Source organism: Schistocerca serialis, unplaced genomic scaffold, assembly GCF_023864345.2.
Source record: "Schistocerca serialis cubense isolate TAMUIC-IGC-003099 unplaced genomic scaffold, iqSchSeri2.2 HiC_scaffold_1362, whole genome shotgun sequence".
Classification (NCBI taxonomy): domain Eukaryota; kingdom Metazoa; phylum Arthropoda; class Insecta; order Orthoptera; family Acrididae; genus Schistocerca; species Schistocerca serialis.
Window position 1 is genome coordinate 56,595,306 of NW_026047583.1, and position 17,720 is coordinate 56,613,025.

Below are 17,720 nucleotides of genomic sequence, written 5' to 3' on the forward strand. Positions count from 1 at the left end.
TAATGACGATGGAACACTCAAATTGCGTCGAAATTCAATACATCTTCCTCCAGCCGACTTGTCTCCATGGGTCTACTGCTACCTCGTTCACCTTATCTTCGTTCTCCTGTGAGTCCAAATATTCGAATCCGACGCAAAACTGACTGCTAATTCTACCGTTCAGAGCCTCCTAATGATGATGGAACACTTTAATTGCGTCGAGATTCAATACATCGTCCTCCAGTCGAATTGTCTCCAAAGGGTTATTGCTGTCTCGGGCACCTTATGCTCCGTCTCCTGTGAGTCTAGATTTTCGAATCCGACGCAAAACTGATGGTTAATTGTAACGTTCAGGGCCTCCTAATGGCGATGGAACTCTCAAATTGCGTCGCGATCTCAATACATCGTCCTCCAGCCGACTTGTCTCCAAGGGGATATTGCTGCCTCGGACACCATATGGTCCTTCTCCTGTAGGTCCAGATATTCGAATCCGACGCAAAACGGACCGCTAATTGTAACAATCAGGGCCTCCTAATGAAAATGGTACACTAAAATAGCGTCGAAATTCAATACATCGTCCTTCAGCCGACTTGTCTCCAAGCGTCCATTGCTGCCTCGGGCACCTTATGGTCGTCATCCTATGAGTCTATATCTTCGAATCCGACACATAACTGATAGTTAATTGTAACGTTCATGGCCTCCTCATGACGATGGAACACTCAAATGGCGTCGGGATTCAATACATCGTCCTCCAGCTGACTTGTCTCCAAGGGGATATTGCTGCCTTGGGCACCATATTGTCCTTCTCCTGTGAGTCTAGAATTTCGAATCCGACGCAATACTGATAGCTAATTGTAACGTTCTGGACCTCCTGATGACGATGGAACACTCAAATTGCGTCGAGATTCAGCCTACTTGTCTCCAAAGGGATATTGCTTTCTCCGTCACCTTATGCTCCGTCTCCTGTGAGTCTAGATTTTCGAATCCGACGCAAAACTGATGGTTAATTGTAACGTTCAGCGCCTCCTAATGACGATGGAACACTCAAATTTCGTCGCGATTCAATGCATCGTCCTCCAGCCGACTTGTCTCCAAGGGTCAATTGCTGCCTCTGGCACCTAATGGTCTTGCTCCTGTGAGTCTAGATTTTCGAATCCGACGCAAAACTGATGGTTAATTGTAACATTCAGGGCTTCCTAATGACGATGGAACACTCAAATTGCATCGCGATTCAATATATCGGCCTCCAGCCGACTTGTCTCCAAGGGTCAATTGGTGCTTTTTGGCACCTAATGATCTTGCTCCTGTGAGTCTAGAGTTTCGAATCCGACACAAAACTGATATTTAATTGAAACGTTAAAGGCCTCCTAATGACGATGGAACACTCAAACTGCGTCGAGATTCAATACATCGTCCTCCAGCCGACTTGTCTCCAACGGGATATTGCTGCCTCGGGCACCATGTGGTCCGTCTCCTGTGAGTATAGATTTTCGAATCCGACGCAAAAGTGACAGTTAATTGTAACGTTCAAGGCCTCCTAATGACAAAGGAACACTCAAATTGCGTCGAGATTCAATACATCGTCCTCCAGCCGACTTGTCTCCAAGCGTCCATTGCTGCCTCGGGCACCTTATGATCGTTGTCCTGTGAGTCTAGATTTTCGGATCCGACGCATAACTGATAGTTAATTGTAACTTTCAGCGCCTCCTAATGACGATAGAACACTCAAATTGCGTCGAGATTCAATACGTCGTCCTCCAGCCGACTTGTCTACAAGGGGATATTGCTGCCTCGGGCAGCTTATGGTCCGCCTCCTGTGAATCTAGATTTTCGGATCCGACGCATAAGTGATAGTTAATTGCTACGATCAGCGCCTCCTAATGACGATAGAACACTCAAATTGCGTCGAGATTCAATACATCGTCCTCCAGCCGACATGTCTCCAAGGGGATATTACTGCCTCGTGCACCTTATGGTCCGCCTCCTGTGAGTCTAGATTTTCGAATCCGACGCAAGACAGTTGGTTAATTGTAACGTTCATGGCCTCCTAATGACGATGGAACACTCAAATTGCGTCGAAATTCAATACATCGTCCTCCAATCGACTTGTCACCAAGGGGATATTGCTGCCTCGGGCACCATATGGTCCGTCTCCTGTAGGTCCAGATATTCGAATCCGACGCAAAACGGACTGCCAATTGTAACGTTCAGAGCCTCCTAATGACGATGGAACACTCAAATTGCATCAAGATTCAATACATCGTCATTCAGCCGACTTGTCTCCAACGGTCTATTGCTGCCTCGGGCACCTTATGGTCGTTCTACTCTGAGTCTACATTTTCGAATCCGGTGCAAAACTGATAGTTAATTGTAACGTTCAGGGCCTCCAAATGACGATGGAACACTGAAATAGCGTCGAATTTCAATACATCGTCCTTCAGCCGACTTGTCTCCAAGCGTCCACAGCTGCCTCGGGCACCTTATGGTCGTTCTCCTGTGAGTCTACTTTTTCGATTTCGACACATAACTGATAGTTAGTTGTAACGTTCAGGGCCTCCTAATGACGATGGAACACTCAAATTGCGTCGAGATTCAATACATCGTCCTCCAGCCGACTTGTCTCCAAGGTGATATTGCTGCCTTGGGCACTATATAGTCATTCACCTGTGAGTCTAGAATTTCGAATCCGACGCTAAACTGATAGTTAATTGTAACGTTCACGACCTCCTAATGACGATGGAAGACTCAAATTGCGTCGAGATTTAATACATCGTCCTCCAGCCGACTTGTTTCCAAAGGGTTGTTGCTGTCTCGGGCACCTTATGCTCCGTCTCCTGTGAGTCTAGATTTTCGAATCCGACGAAAACTGATGGTTAATTGTAACGTTGTGGGCCTCCTAATGACGATGGAACTCTCAAATTGCGTCGCGATCTCAATACATCGACCTCCAGCCGACTTTGTCTCCAAGGGGATATTGCTGCCTCGGGCACCATATGGTCCGTCTCCTGTAGGTCCAGATATTCGAATCCGACGAAAAACGGACTGCTAATTGTATCGTTCACGGCCTCCTAATGACGATGGAACACTTAAATAGCGTCGAAATTCAAAACATCGTCCTTCAGCAGACTTGTCTCCAAGCGTCCATTGCTGCCTCGGGCACATTATGGTCATTCTCCTGTGAGACTACATTTTCGATTCCGACACATAACTGATAGTTAGTTGTAACGTACAGGGCTTCCTAATGACTACGGGACACTGAAATAACGTAGAGATTCAATACATCGTCCTTCAGCCGACTTGTCTCCAAGCGTACATTGCTGACTCGGGCACCTTATGGTCGATCTCCTATGAGTCTATATTTTGGAATCGGACACATAACTGATAGTTAATTGTAACGTTCAGGGCCTCCTCATGACGATGGAACACTCAATTGCGTCGAGATTCAATACGTCGTCATTCAGCCGACTTGTCTCCAACGGTCTATTGCTGCCTCGGGCACCTTATGGTCGTTCTCCTCTGAGTCTACATTTTCGAATCCGTCGCAAAACTGATAGTTATTTGTATCGTTCAGGGCCTCCTAATGACGATGGAACACTGAAATAGCGTCGAAATTCAATACATCGTCCTTCAGCCGACTTATCTCCAAGCGTCCATTGCAGCCTCGGGCACCTTATGGTCGTTCTCCTGTGAGTCTACATTTTCGATTCCGACACATAACTGATACTTAGTTGTAACGTTCAGGGTCTCCTAATGACGATGGAACACTCAATTGCGTCGAGATTCAATACGTCGTCCTCTAGACGACTAGTCTACAAGTGGATATTGCTGCCTCTGGCACCTTATGGTCCGCCTCCCGTGAGTCTAGATTTTCGAATCTGACGCAAAACTGATAGTTAATTGTAACGTTCATGGCCTCCTAATGACGATGGAACACTCAAATTGCGTCGAGATTCAATACATCGTCCAACAGCTGAGTTGTCTTCAATCTGATATTGCTGCCTCGGGCACCATGTGGTCCGTCTCCTGTGAGTGTAGATTTTCGAATCCGACGCGAAACTGATAGTTAATTGTGATGTTCAGGGCCTCCTAATGTCGATGGAACACTCAAATTGCGTCGTGATCCAATACATCGTCCTCCAGCCGACTTGTCTCCAAGGGTCAATTGCTGCTTCGTGCACTTTATTGTCGTTATCCTGTGAGTCTAGATTTTCGAATCCGACGCAAAACAGATGGTAAATTATAACGTTCATGGCCTCCTAATGACGATGGAACACTCAAATTGCGTCGAGATTCAGCCTACTTGTCTCCAAAGGGATATTGCTGTCTCCGTCACCTTATGCTCTGTTTCCTGTGAGTCTAGATTTTCGAATCCGACGCAAAACTGATAGTTAATTGTAATGTTCAGGGCCCCCTAATGACGATGGAACACTCAAATTGCGTCGCGATTCAATACATCGTCCTCCAGCCGACTTGTCTACATGGGTCTACTGCTACCTCGGACACCTTATGGTCGTTCTCCTGTGGGTCCAGATATTCGAATCCGACGCAAAACGGACTGCTAATTGTAACGTTCAGAGCCTCTTAATGATGATGCAACACTCTAATTGCGTCGAGATTCAATACATCGTCCTCCATCCGACTTGTCTCCAAGGGTCAATTGCTGCCTCGGGCACCTTATGGTCGTTCTCCTGCGAGTCTAGATTTTCGGATCCGACGCATAAGTGATAGTTAATTGTAACGCTCAGCGCCTCCTAATGACGATAGAACACTCAAATTGCGTCGAGATTCAATGCATCGTCCTCCGGCTGACTTGTCTCCATGGGTCTACTGCTACCTCGGCCACCTTATCTTCGTTGTCCTGTGAGTCCAGATATTCGAATCCGACGCAAAAAGGGACTGCTAAATGTAACGTTCAGAGCCTCCTAATGATGATGGAACACTCTATATGCTTCGAGATTCAATACATCGTCCTCCAGCCGACTTGTCTCCAAGGGGATATTGCTGCCTTGGGCACCATATAGTCATTGTCCTGTGAGTCTAGAATTTCGAATCCGACGCAAAACCTGTAGTTAATTGTAACGCTCAGGGCCTCCTAATGACGATGGAATACTCAAATTACGTCAACATTAAATACATCGTCCACCCGCCGACTTGTCTCCAATGGGATATTGCTACCCCGGGCACCATGTGGTCCGTCTCCCGTGAGTCCAGATTTTCGAATCCGACGCAAAAATGATAGTTAATTGTAACGTTCAGCGCCTCCTAATGACCATAGAACACTCAACTTGCGTCGAGATTCAATACGCCGTCCTCCAGCCGACTTGTCTACAAAGGGATATTGCTGCCTCGGGCAGCTTATGGTTCGCCTCCTGTGAGTCTAGATTTTCGAATCCGACGCAAAACAGTTGGTTAATTGTAACGTTCATGGCCTACGAATGACGATGGAACACTCAAATTGCTTCGAGTTTCAATACACCGTCCTCCAAACGACTTGTCACCAAGGGGATATTGCTGCCTCGGGCACCATATGGTCCGTCTCCTGTAGGTCCAGATATTCGAATCCGACGCAAAACGGACTGCCAATTGTAACGTTTAAAGACTCCTAATGACAATGGAACACTCAAATTGCATCAAGATTCAATACATCGTCATTCAGACGACTTGTCTAAAACGGTCTATTGCTGCCTCGGGCACATTATGGTCGTTCTACTCTGAGTCTACATTTTCGAATCCGACGCAAAACTGATAGTTAATTGTAACGTTCAGGGCCTCCTAATGACGACGGTACACTGAAATAGCGTCGAAATTCAATTGATCGTCCTTCAGCCGAATTGTCTCCAAGCGTCCATTGCTGCCTCGGGCACCTTATGGTCGTTCTCCTGTGAGTCTACATTTTCGATTCCGACACATAACTGTTAGTTAGTTGTAACGTTCAGGGCCTCCTAATGACGATGGAACACTCAAATTGCGTCGAGATTCAATACATCGTCCTCCAGCCGACTTGTCTCCATGGGTCTACTGCTACTTCGTTCACCCTATCTTCGTTCTCCTGTGAGGCCAGATATTCGAATCCGACGCAAAACGGACTGCTAATTGTAACGTTCACAGCCTCCTAATGATGATGGGACACTCTAATAGCGTCGCGATTCAATACATCGTCCTCCAGCCGACTTGTCTCCAAGGGTCCATTGCTGCCTTTGGCACCTAATGGTCTTGCTCCTGTGAGTCTAGATTTTCGAATCCGACGCAAAACTGATGGTTAATTGTTACGTTCAGTGCCTCCTAATGACGATGGATCACTCAAATTGCGTCGCGATTCAATATATCTTCCTCCAGCAGACTTGTCTCAGAGGGTCAATTGCTTCCTTTGGCACCTAATGGTCTTGCTCCTGTGAGTATAGATTTTAGATTCCGACGCGAAACTGATATTTAATTGTAACGTTCAGGGCCTCCTAATGACGATGGAACACTCAAATTGCGTCGAGATTCAATACATCGTCCTCCAGCCGACTTGTCTCCAAGGGGATATTGCTGCCTCGGGCACCGTATGGTCCGTCTCCTGTGAGTCTAGATTTTCGAATCCGACGCAAAACTTGTAGTTAATTGTAACGATCAGGGCTCCAAATGACGATGGAACACTCAAATTGCGTCGAGATCCAATACATCGACCTCCAGTCGACTTGTCTCCAACGGGATATTGCTGCCTCGGGCACCATTTGGTCCGTCTCCTATGAGTCTAGATTTTCGGATCCGACGCAAAAGTGATAGTTAATTGTAACGTTCAGGGCCTCCTAATGACGAAGGAACACTCAAATTGCGTCGAGATTCAATACATCGCCCTCCAGCCGACTTGTCTCCAAGGGTCAATTGCTGCCTCGGCACCATTTGGTCGTTGTCCTGCGAGTCTAGATTTTCGAATCCGACGCATAACTGATAGTTAATTGTAACGTCCAGCGCCTCCTAATGATGATAGAACACTCAAATTGCGTCGAGATTCAATACGTCGTCCTCCAGACGACTTGTCTACAAGGGGATCTTGCTTTCTCGGGCAGCTTACGGTTCGCCTCCTGTGAGTCTAGATTTTCGAATTCGACGCAAAACTGATAGTTAATTGTATCGTTCATGGCCTCCTAATGACGATGGAACACTCAAATTGCGTCGAGATTCAATACGTCGTCCTCAAGCCGACTTGTCTCCAAGGGTATATTGCTGCCTCGGGCACCATATGGTCCGTCTCCTGTAGGTACAGATATTCGAATACGACGCAAAACGGACTGCTAATTGTAACGTTCAGAGGCCCCTAATGATGATGGAACACTGAAATTGCATCAAGATTCAATACATCGTCATTCAGCCGACTTGTCTCCAACGGTCTATTGCTGCCTCGGGCACGATATGGTCGTTCCACCCTGAGTCTACATTTTCGAATCCGGCGCAAAACTGATAGTTAATTGTAACGTTCAGGGCTTCCAAATGACGATGGAAGACTGAAATAGCGTCGAAATTCAATACATCGTTCTTCAGCCAACTTGTCCCCAAGCGTCCATTGCTGATTCGGGCACCTTATGGTCGTTCTACTGTGTGTCTACATTTTCGATTCCGACACATAACTAATAGTTAGTTGTAACGTTCAGGGCCACATAATGACGATGGAACACTCAATTTGCGTCGAGATTCAATACATCGTCCTCCAGCCGACTTGTCTCCATGGGTCTACTGCTACATCCTTCACCTTATCTTCGTTCTCCTGTGAGTCCAGATATTCGAATCCGACGCAAATCGGACTGCTAATTCTACCGTTCAGAGCCTCCTAATGATGATGGAACACTCTAATTGCGTCGAGATTCAATACATCGTCCTCCGGCCGACTTGTCTCCAAGGGGATATTGCTGCCTCGGACACCATATGGTCCTTCTCCTGTAGGTCCAGATATTCGAATCCGACGCAAAACGGACCGTTAATTGTAACAATCAGGGCCTCCTAATGACAATGGAACACTGAAATAGCGTCGAAATTCAATACATCGTCCTTCAGTCGACTTGTCTCCAAGTGTCCATTGCTGCCTCGGGCACCTTATCGTCGTTCTCCTGTGAGCCTATATTTTCGATTCCGACACATAACTGATAGTTAGTTGTAACGTTCAGGGTTTCCTAATGACGATGGAACACTGAAATAGCGTCGAGATTCAATACATCGTCCTTAAGCCGACTTGTCTCCAAGCGTCCATTGCTGACTCGGGCACCTTATGGTCGTTCTCCTATGAGTCTATATCTTCGAATCCGACACATAACTGATAGATAATTGTAACGTTCAGGGCCTCCTCATGACGATGGAACACTCAAATGGCGTCGAGATTCAATACATCGTCCTCCAGCTGACTTGTCTCCATGGGGATATTGCTGCCTTGGGCACCATATTTTCCTTCTCCTGTGAGTCTAGAATTTCGAATCCGACGCAAAACTGTTAGCTAATTGTAACGTTCTGGACCTCCTGATGACGATGGAACACTCAAATTGCGTCGAGATTCAGCCTACTTGTCTCCAAAGGGATATTGCTGTCTCCGTCACCTTATGCTCCGTCTCCTGTGAGTCTAGATTTTCGAATCCGACGCAAGACAGTTGGTTAATTGTAACGTTCATGGCCTCCTAATGACGATGGAACACTCAAATTGCGTCGAAATTCAATACATCGTCCTCCAATCGACTTGTCACCAAGGGGATATTGCTGCCTCGGGCACCATATGGTCCGTCTCCTATAGGTCCAGATATTCGAATCCGACGCAAAACGGACTGCCAATTGTAACGTTCAGAGCCTCCTAATGACGATGGAACACTCAAACTGCATCAAGATTCAATACATCGTCATTCAGCCGACTTGTCTCCAACGGTCTATTGCTGCCTCGGGCACCTTATGGTCGTTCTACTCTGAGTCAACATTTTTGAATCCGGCGCAAAACTGATAGTTAATTGTAACGTTCAGGGCCTCCTAATGACGATGGAACACTCAAATTGCGTCGAGATTCAATACATCGTCCTCCAGCCGACTTGTCTTCATGGGTCTACTGCTACCTCGTTCACCTTATCTTCGCTCTCCTGTAAGTCCAGATATTCAAAACCGACGCAAAACGGACTGCTAATTCTAACGTTCAGAGCCTCCTAATGATGATAGAACACTCTAATTGCGTCGAGATTTAATACATCGTCCTCCAGCCGACTTGTCTCTAAGGTGATATTGCTGCCTTGGGCACTATATAGTCATTCCTGTGAGTCTAGAATTTCGAATCCGACGCAAAACTGATAGTTAATTGTAACGTTCACGACCTCCTAATGACGATGGAAGACTCAAATTGCGTCGAGATTTAATACATCGTCCTCCAGCCGACTTGTTTCCAAAGGGTTGTTGCTGTCTCGGGCACCTTATGCTCCGTCTCCTGTGAGTCTAGATTTTCGAATCCGACGAAAACTGATGGTTAATTGTAACGTTCAGGGCCTCCTAATGACGATGGAACTCTCAAATTGCGTCGCGATCTCAATGCATCGACCTCCAGCCGACTTTGTCTCCAAGGGGATATTGCTGCCTCGGGCACCATATGGTCCATCTCCTGTAGGTCCAGATATTCGAATCCGACGCAAAACGGACTGCTAATTGTAACTTTCAGGGCCTCCTAATGACGATGGAACACTTAAATAGCGTCGAAATTCAAAACATCGTCCTTCAGCAGACTTGTCTCCAAGCGTCCATTGCTGCCTCGGGCACCTTATGGTCATTCTCCTGTGAGACTACATTTTCGATTCCGACACATAACTGATAGTTAGTTGTAACGTACAGGGCTTCCTAATGACGACGGAACACTGAAATAACGTCGAGATTCAATACATCGTCCTTCAGCCGACTTGTCTCCAACGGTCTATTGCTGCCTCGGGCACCTTATGGTCGTTCTCCTCTGGGTCTACATTTTCGAATCCGTCGCAAAACTGATAGTTATTTGTATCGTTCAGGGCCTCCTAATGACGATGGAACACTGAAATAGCGTCGAAATTCAATACATCGTCCTTCAGCCGACTTGTCTCCAAGCGTCCATTGCTGCCTCGGGCACCTTATGGTCGTTCTCCTGTGAGTCTACATTTTCGATTCCGACACATAACTGATACTTAGTTGTAACGTTCAGGGCCTCCTAATGACGATGGAACACTCAATTGCGTCGAGATTCAATACGTCGTCCTCTAGACGACTTGTCTACAAGGGGATATTGCTGCCTCGGGCACCGTATGGTCCATCTCCTGTAGGTCCAGATATTCGAATCCGACGCAAAACGGACTGCTAATTGTAACGTTCAGGGCCTCCTAATGACGATGGAACACTTAAATAGCGTCGAAATTCAAAACATCGTCCTTCAGCAGACTTGTCTCCAAGCGTCCATTGCTGCCTCGGGCACCTTATGGTCATTCTCCTGTGAGACTACATTTTCGATTCCGACACATAACTGATACTTACTTGTAACGTTCAGGGCCTCCTAATGACGATGGAACACTCAAATTGCGTCGAGATTCAATACATCGTCCTCCAGCCGACTTGTCTCCATGGGTCTACTGCTACCTCGTTCACCTTATCTTCGTTCTCCTGTGAGTCCAGATTTAAGAATCCGACGCAAAACGGACTGCTAATTCTAACGTTCAGAGCCTCCTAATGATGAAGGAACACTCAAATTGCGTCGAGATTCAATACATCGTCCTCCAGCCGACATGTCTCCAAGGTGATATTGCTGCCTTGGGCACCATATAGTCATTCTCCTGTGAGTCTAGAATTTCGAATCCGACGCAAAACTGATAGTTAATTGTAACGTTCACGACCTCCTTATGACGATGGAACACTCAAATTGCGTCGAGATTCAATACATCGTCCTCCAGCCGACTTGCTTCCAAATGGTTATTGCTGTCTCGGGCACCTTATGCTCCGTCTCCTGTGAGTCTAGATTTTCGAATCCGACGCAAAGGTGATAGTTAATTGTAACGTTCAGGGCATCCTAGTGACAAAGGAACACTCAAATTGCTTCGAGATTCAATACATCGTCCTCCAGCGGACTTGTCTCCAAGGGGATGCTACTGCCTTGGGCACCATATAGTCCTTCTCCTGTGAGTCTAGAATTTCGAATCCGACGCTAAACTGATGGTTAATGGTAACGTTCAGCGCCTCCTAATGATGATGGAACACTCAAATTGCGTCGCGATTCAATGCATCGTCCTCCAGCCGACTTGTCTCCAAGGGTCAATTGCTGCCTTTGGCACCTAATGGTCTTGCTCCTGTGAGTCTAGATTTTCGAATCCGACGCAAAACTGATAGTTAATTGTAACATTCAGGGCCTCCTAACGACGATGGAATACTCAAATTACGTCGCGATTCATTCCATCATCCTCCAGCCGACTTGTCTCCAAGGGTCAATTGCTGCCTTGGGCACCTAACGGTCTTGTTCCTGTAAGACTAGATTTTCGAATCTGACGCAAAACTGATATTTAATTGAAACGTTAAGGGCCTCCTAATGACGATGGAACACTAAAATTGTGTCGAGATTCAATACATCGTCCTCCAACCGACTTGTCTCCAACGGGATATTGCTGCCTCGGGCACCATGTGGTCCGTCTCCTGTGAGTCTAGATTTTCGAATCCGACGCAACACTAATAGTTAATTGTAACGATCAGGGCCTCCTAATGGCGATAGAACACTCAAATTGCGTCGATATTCAATATGTAGTCCTCCAGCTTACTTGGCTCCAAGTGGAAATTGCTGCCTCGGGCACCTTATGGTCCGTCTCCTGTGAGTCTAGATTTTCGAATCCGAAGCAAAACCTGTAGTTAATTGCGACGTTCAGGGCCTCCTAATGACGATGGAATACTTAAATTACGTCGACATTAAATACATCGTCCACCCGCCGACTTGTCTCCAATGGGAAATTGCTGCCTCGGGCACCATGTGGTCCGTGTCCTGTGAGTCCAGATTTTCGAATCCGACGCGAAACTGATAGTTAATTGTAATTTTCAGGGCCTCCTAATGACGACGGAACACTCAAATTGCGTCGAGATTCAATACATCGTCCTCCAGCCGACTTGTCTACATGGGTCTACTGCTACCTCGGTCACCTTATGGTCTTTCTCCTGTGAGTCCAGATATTCGAATCCGACGCAAAACGGCCTGCTAATTGTAACGTTCAGAGCCTGTTAATGATGATGGAACACTCTAATTGCGTCGAGTTCAATACATCGTCCTCCAACCGACTTGTCTCCAAGGGTCAATTGCTGCCTCGGGCACCTTATGGTCGTTCTCCTGTGAGTCTAGATTTTCGGATCCGACGCATAAGTGATAGTTAATTGTAACGTTCAGCGCCTCCTAATGAAGATAGAACACTCAAATTGTCTCGAGATTCAATACACCGTCCTTCTAGCCGACTTGTCTCCAAAGGGATATTTCTGCCACGTGCACCTTATGGTCCGCCTCCTGTGAGTCTAGATTTTCGAATCCGACGCAAAATAGTAGGTTAATTGTAACGTTCATGGCCTCCTAACGACGATGGAACACAAATATTGCGTCGAGATTCAATACATCGTCCTCCAATCGACTTGTCACCAAGGGGATATTGCTGCCTTGGGCACCATGTGGTCCGTCTCCTGTGAGTCTAGATTTTCGAATCCGACGCAAAAACGATAGTTAATTGTAACGTTCAGCGCCTCCTAATGACCATAGAACACTCAAATTGCGTCGAGATTCAATACGTCGTCCTCTAGACGACTTGTCTACAAGGGGATATTGCTGCCTCGGGCACCTTATGGTCCGCCACCTATGAGTCTAGATTTTCGAATCCGACACAAAACTGATAGTTAAATGTAACGTTCAGGACCTCCTAATGACGATGGAACACTCAAATTGCGTCGAGATTCAATACATCGTCCTCCAGCCCACTAGTCTCCAAAGGGTTATTGCTGTCTCGGGCACAATATGCTCCGTCTCCTGTGAGTCCAGATTTTCGAATCCGACGCAAAACTGATGGTTAATTGTAATGTTCAGGGCCTCCTAATGGCGATGGAACTCTCAAATTGCGTCGCGATCTCAATACATCGTCCTCCAGCCGACTTGTCTCCAAGGGGATATTGCTGCCTCGGGCACCATATGGTCCGTCTCCTGTAGGTCCAGATATTCGAATCCGACGCATAACTGATAGTTAACTGTAACGTTCAGGGCCTCCTAATGACGATGGAACACTGAAATTGCATCAAGATTCAATACATCGTCATACAGCCGACTTGTCTCCAACGGTCTATTGCTGCATCGGGCACCTTATGGTCGTTTTCCTCTGAGTCTACATTTTCGATTCCGACACATAATTGATAGTTTATTGTAACGTTCAGGGCCTCTTAATGACGATGGAGCACTCAAATTGCGTCGAGATTCAATACATCGTCCTCCAGCCGACTTGTCTCCATGGGTCAATTGCTGCCTTTGGCACCTAATGGTCTTGTTCCTGTGAGTCTAGATTTTCGAATCTGACGCAAAACTGACATTTAATTGAAACGTTAAGGGCCTCCTAATGACGATGGAACACTCAAATTGCGTCGAGATTCAATACATCGTCCTCCAACCGAAGTGTCTCCAACGGGATATTGCTGCCTCGGGCACCATGTGGTCCGTCTCCTGTGTGTCTAGATTTTCGAATCCGACGCAAAAGTGATAGTTAATTGTAAGGATCAGGGCCTCCTAATGACAAAGGAACACTCAAATTGCGTCGAGATTCAATACATCGTCCTCCAGCCGACTTGTCTCCAAGGGGATATTACTGCCTCGTTCACCTTATGGTCCGCCTCCTGTGAGTCTAAATTTTCGAATCCGACGCAACCCTAATAGTTAATTGTAACGATCAGGGCCCCCTAATGGCGATAGAACACTTAAGTTGCGTCGATATTCAATATGTAGTCCTCCAGCCTACTTAGCTCCAAGTGGATATTGCTGCCTCGGGCACCTTATGGTCCGTCTCCTGTGAGTCTAGATTTTCGAATCCGACGCAAAACCTGTAGTTAATTGTAACGTTCAGGGTCTCCTAATGACGATGGAATACTCAAATTACGTCGATATTAAATACATCGTTCACCCGCCGACTTGTCCCCAATGGGATATTGCTGCCTCGGGCACCATGTGGTCCGTCTCCTGTGAGTCCATATTTTCGAATCCGACGCGATACTGATAGTTAATTGTAATGTTCAGCGCCTCCTAATGACGACGGAACACTCAAATTGCGTCGAGATTCAATACATCGTCCTCCACCCGACTTCTCTACATGGGTCTACTGCTACCTCGGTCACCTTATGGTCGTTCTCCTGTGAGTCCAGATATTCGAATCCGACGCAAAACGGTCTGCTAATTGTAACGTTCAGAGCCTCTTAATGATGATGGAACACTCTAATTGCGTCGAGATTCAATACATCGTCCTCCAACCGACTTGTCTCCAATGGGATATTACTGCCTCGGGCACCATATAGTCCTTCTCCTGTGAGTCTAGAATTTCGAATCCAACGCAAAACTGATGGTTAATTGTAACTTTCAGGGCCTCCTAATGACGATGGAACACTCAAATTGTGTCGCGATTCGATACAACGTCCTCCAGCCGACTTGTCTCCAAGGATCAATTGCTGCCTCGGGCACCTTATGGTCGTTCTCCTGTGAGTCTAGATTTTCGGATCCGACGCATAAGTGATAGTTAATTGTAACGTTCAGCGCCTCCTAATGTCGATGGAACACTCAAATTGCGTCGCGATTCAATGCATCGTCCTCCAGCCGACTTGTCACCAAGGTTTAATAACTGCCTTTGGCACCTAATGGTCTAGCTCCTGTGAGTCAAGATTTTCGAATCCGACGCAAAACTGATAGTTAATTGTGACGTTCAGGGCCTCCTAATGACGATGGAACACTCAAATTGCGTCGCGATTCATTACATCGTCCTCCAGCCGACTTGTCTCCAAGGGTCAATTGCTGCCTTTGGCACCTAATGGTCTTGTACCTGTGAGTCTAGATTTTCGAATCTGACGCAAAACTGATATTTAATTGAAACGTAAAGGGCCTCCTAATGACGATGGAACACTCAAATTGCGTCGAGATTCAATACATAGTCCTCCAACCGACTTGTCTCCAACGGGATATTGCTGCCTCGGGCACCATGTGGTCCGTCTCCTGTGAGTCTCGATTTTCGAATCCGACGCAAAAGTGATAGTTAATTGTAACGTTCAGGGCCTCCTAATGGCAAAGGAACATTCAAATTGCGTCGACATTCAATACATCTTCCTCCAGACGACATGTCTCCAAGGGGATATTACTGCCTCGGGCACCTTATGGTCCGCCTCCTGTGAGTCTACATCTTCGAATCCGACGGAACCCTAATAGTTAATTGTAACGATCAGGGCCTCCTAATGGCGATAGAACACTCAAATTGCGTCGATATTCAATATGTAGTCCTCCAGCCTACTTGGCTCCAAGTGGATATTGCTGCCTCGGGCACCTTATGGTCCGTCTCCTGTGAGTCTAGATTTTCGAATCCGACGCAAAACCTGTAGTTAATTGTAACGTTCAGGGCCTCCTAACGACGATGGAATACTCAAATTACGTCGACATTAAATACATCGTCAATCCGCCGACTTGTCTCCAATGGGATGTTGCTGCCTCGGGCACCATGTGGTCCGTCTCCTGTGAGTCCAGATTTTCGGATCCGACGCGAAACTGATAGTTAATTTTAATGTTCAGGGCCTCCTAATGACGACGGAACACTCAAATTGCGTCGAGATTCAATACCTCGTCCTCCACCCGACTTCTCTACATGGGTCTACTGCTACCTCGGTCACCTTATGGTCGTTCTCCTGTGAGTCCAGATATTCGAATCCGACGCAAAACGGTCTGCTAATTGTAACGTTCAGAGCCTGTTAATGATGATGGAACACTCTAATTGCGTCGAGATCCAATACATCGTCCTCCAACCGACTTGTCTCCAATGGGATATTACTGCTACGGGCACCATATAGTCCTTCTCCAGTGAGTCTAGAATTTCGAATCCAACGCAAAAGTGATGGTTAAATGTAACGTTCAGGGCCTCCTAATGACGATGGAACACTCAAATTGTGTCGCGATTCAATACAACGTCCTCCAGACGACTTGTCTCCAAGGGTCAATTGCTGCCTCGGGCACCTTATGGTCGTTCTCCTGTGAGTCTAGATTTTCGGATCCGACGCATAAGTGATAGTTCATTGTAACGTTCAGCGCCTCCTAATGAAGATTGAACACTCAAATTGTGTCGAGATTCAATACATCGTCCTCCAGCCGACTTGTCTCCAAAGGGATATTGCTGCCTCGTGCACCTTATGGTCCGCCTTCTGTGAGTCTAGATTTTCGAATCCGACGCAAAATAGTAGGTTAATTGTAACGTTCATGGCCTCCTAATGACGATGGAACACAAATATTGCGTCGAGATTCAATACATCGTCCTCCAATCGACTTGTCACCAAGGGGATATTGCTGCCTCGGGCACCATGTGGTCCGTCTCCTGTGAGTCTAGATTTTCGAATCCGACGCGAAAACGATAGTTAATTGTAACTTTCAGCGCCTCCTAATGACGATAGAACACTCAAATTGCGTTGAGATTCAATACGTCGTCCTCTAGACGACTTGTCTACAAGGGGATATTGCTGCCTTGGGCACCTTATGGTCCGCCACCTATGAGTCTAGATTTTCGAATCCGACACAAAACTGATAGTTAAATGTAACGTTCAGGACCTCCTAATGACGATGGAACACTCAAATTGCGTCGAGATTCAATACATCGTCCTCCAGCCCACTAGTCTCCAAAGGGTTATAGCTGTCTCGGGCACAATATGCTCCGTCTCCTGTGAGTCTAGATTTTCGAATCCGACGCAAAACTGATGGTTAATTGTAATGTTCAGGGCCTCCTAATGACGATGGAACTCTCAAATTGCGTCGCGATCTCAATACATCGTCCTCCAGCCGACTTGTCTCCAAGGGGATATTGCTGCCTCGGGCACCATATGGTCCGTCTCCTGTAGGTCCAGATATTCGAATCCGACGCAAAACGGACTGCCAATTGTAACGTTCAGAGCCTCCTAATGACGATGGAACACTCAAATTGCATCAAGATTCAATACATCGTCATACAGCCGACTTGTCTCCAACGGTCTATTGCTGCATCGGGCACCTTATGGTCGTTTTCCTCTGAGTCTACATTTTCGATTCCGACACATAATTGATAGTTAATTGTAACGTTCAGGGCCTCTTAATGACGATGGAACACTCAAATTGCGTCGAGATTCAATACATCGTCCTCCAGCCGACTTGTCTCCATGGGTCAATTGCTGCCTTTGGCACCTAATGGTCTTGTTCCTGTGAGTCTAGATTTTCGAATCTGACGCAAAACTGATTTATTTATTTTATTTATTTATTTATTTATTGTTCCGTGGGACCACATTTCGGAGAAGTCTCCATGGTCATGGAACGAGTCAATACATGAAATTATAACACGATTGTAGAAACAGATAAAATGAAACAAGTCGTTAGTTTAAATAAAGAAAATCAAGAATGTAACACTGGAATTTTCTTAATTTTTTATCTCTTCCAGGAGCCCCTCGACAGAATAGAAGGAGTGAGCCATGAGGAAACTCTTCAGTTTAGACTTAAAAGTGTTTGGGCTACTGCTAAGATT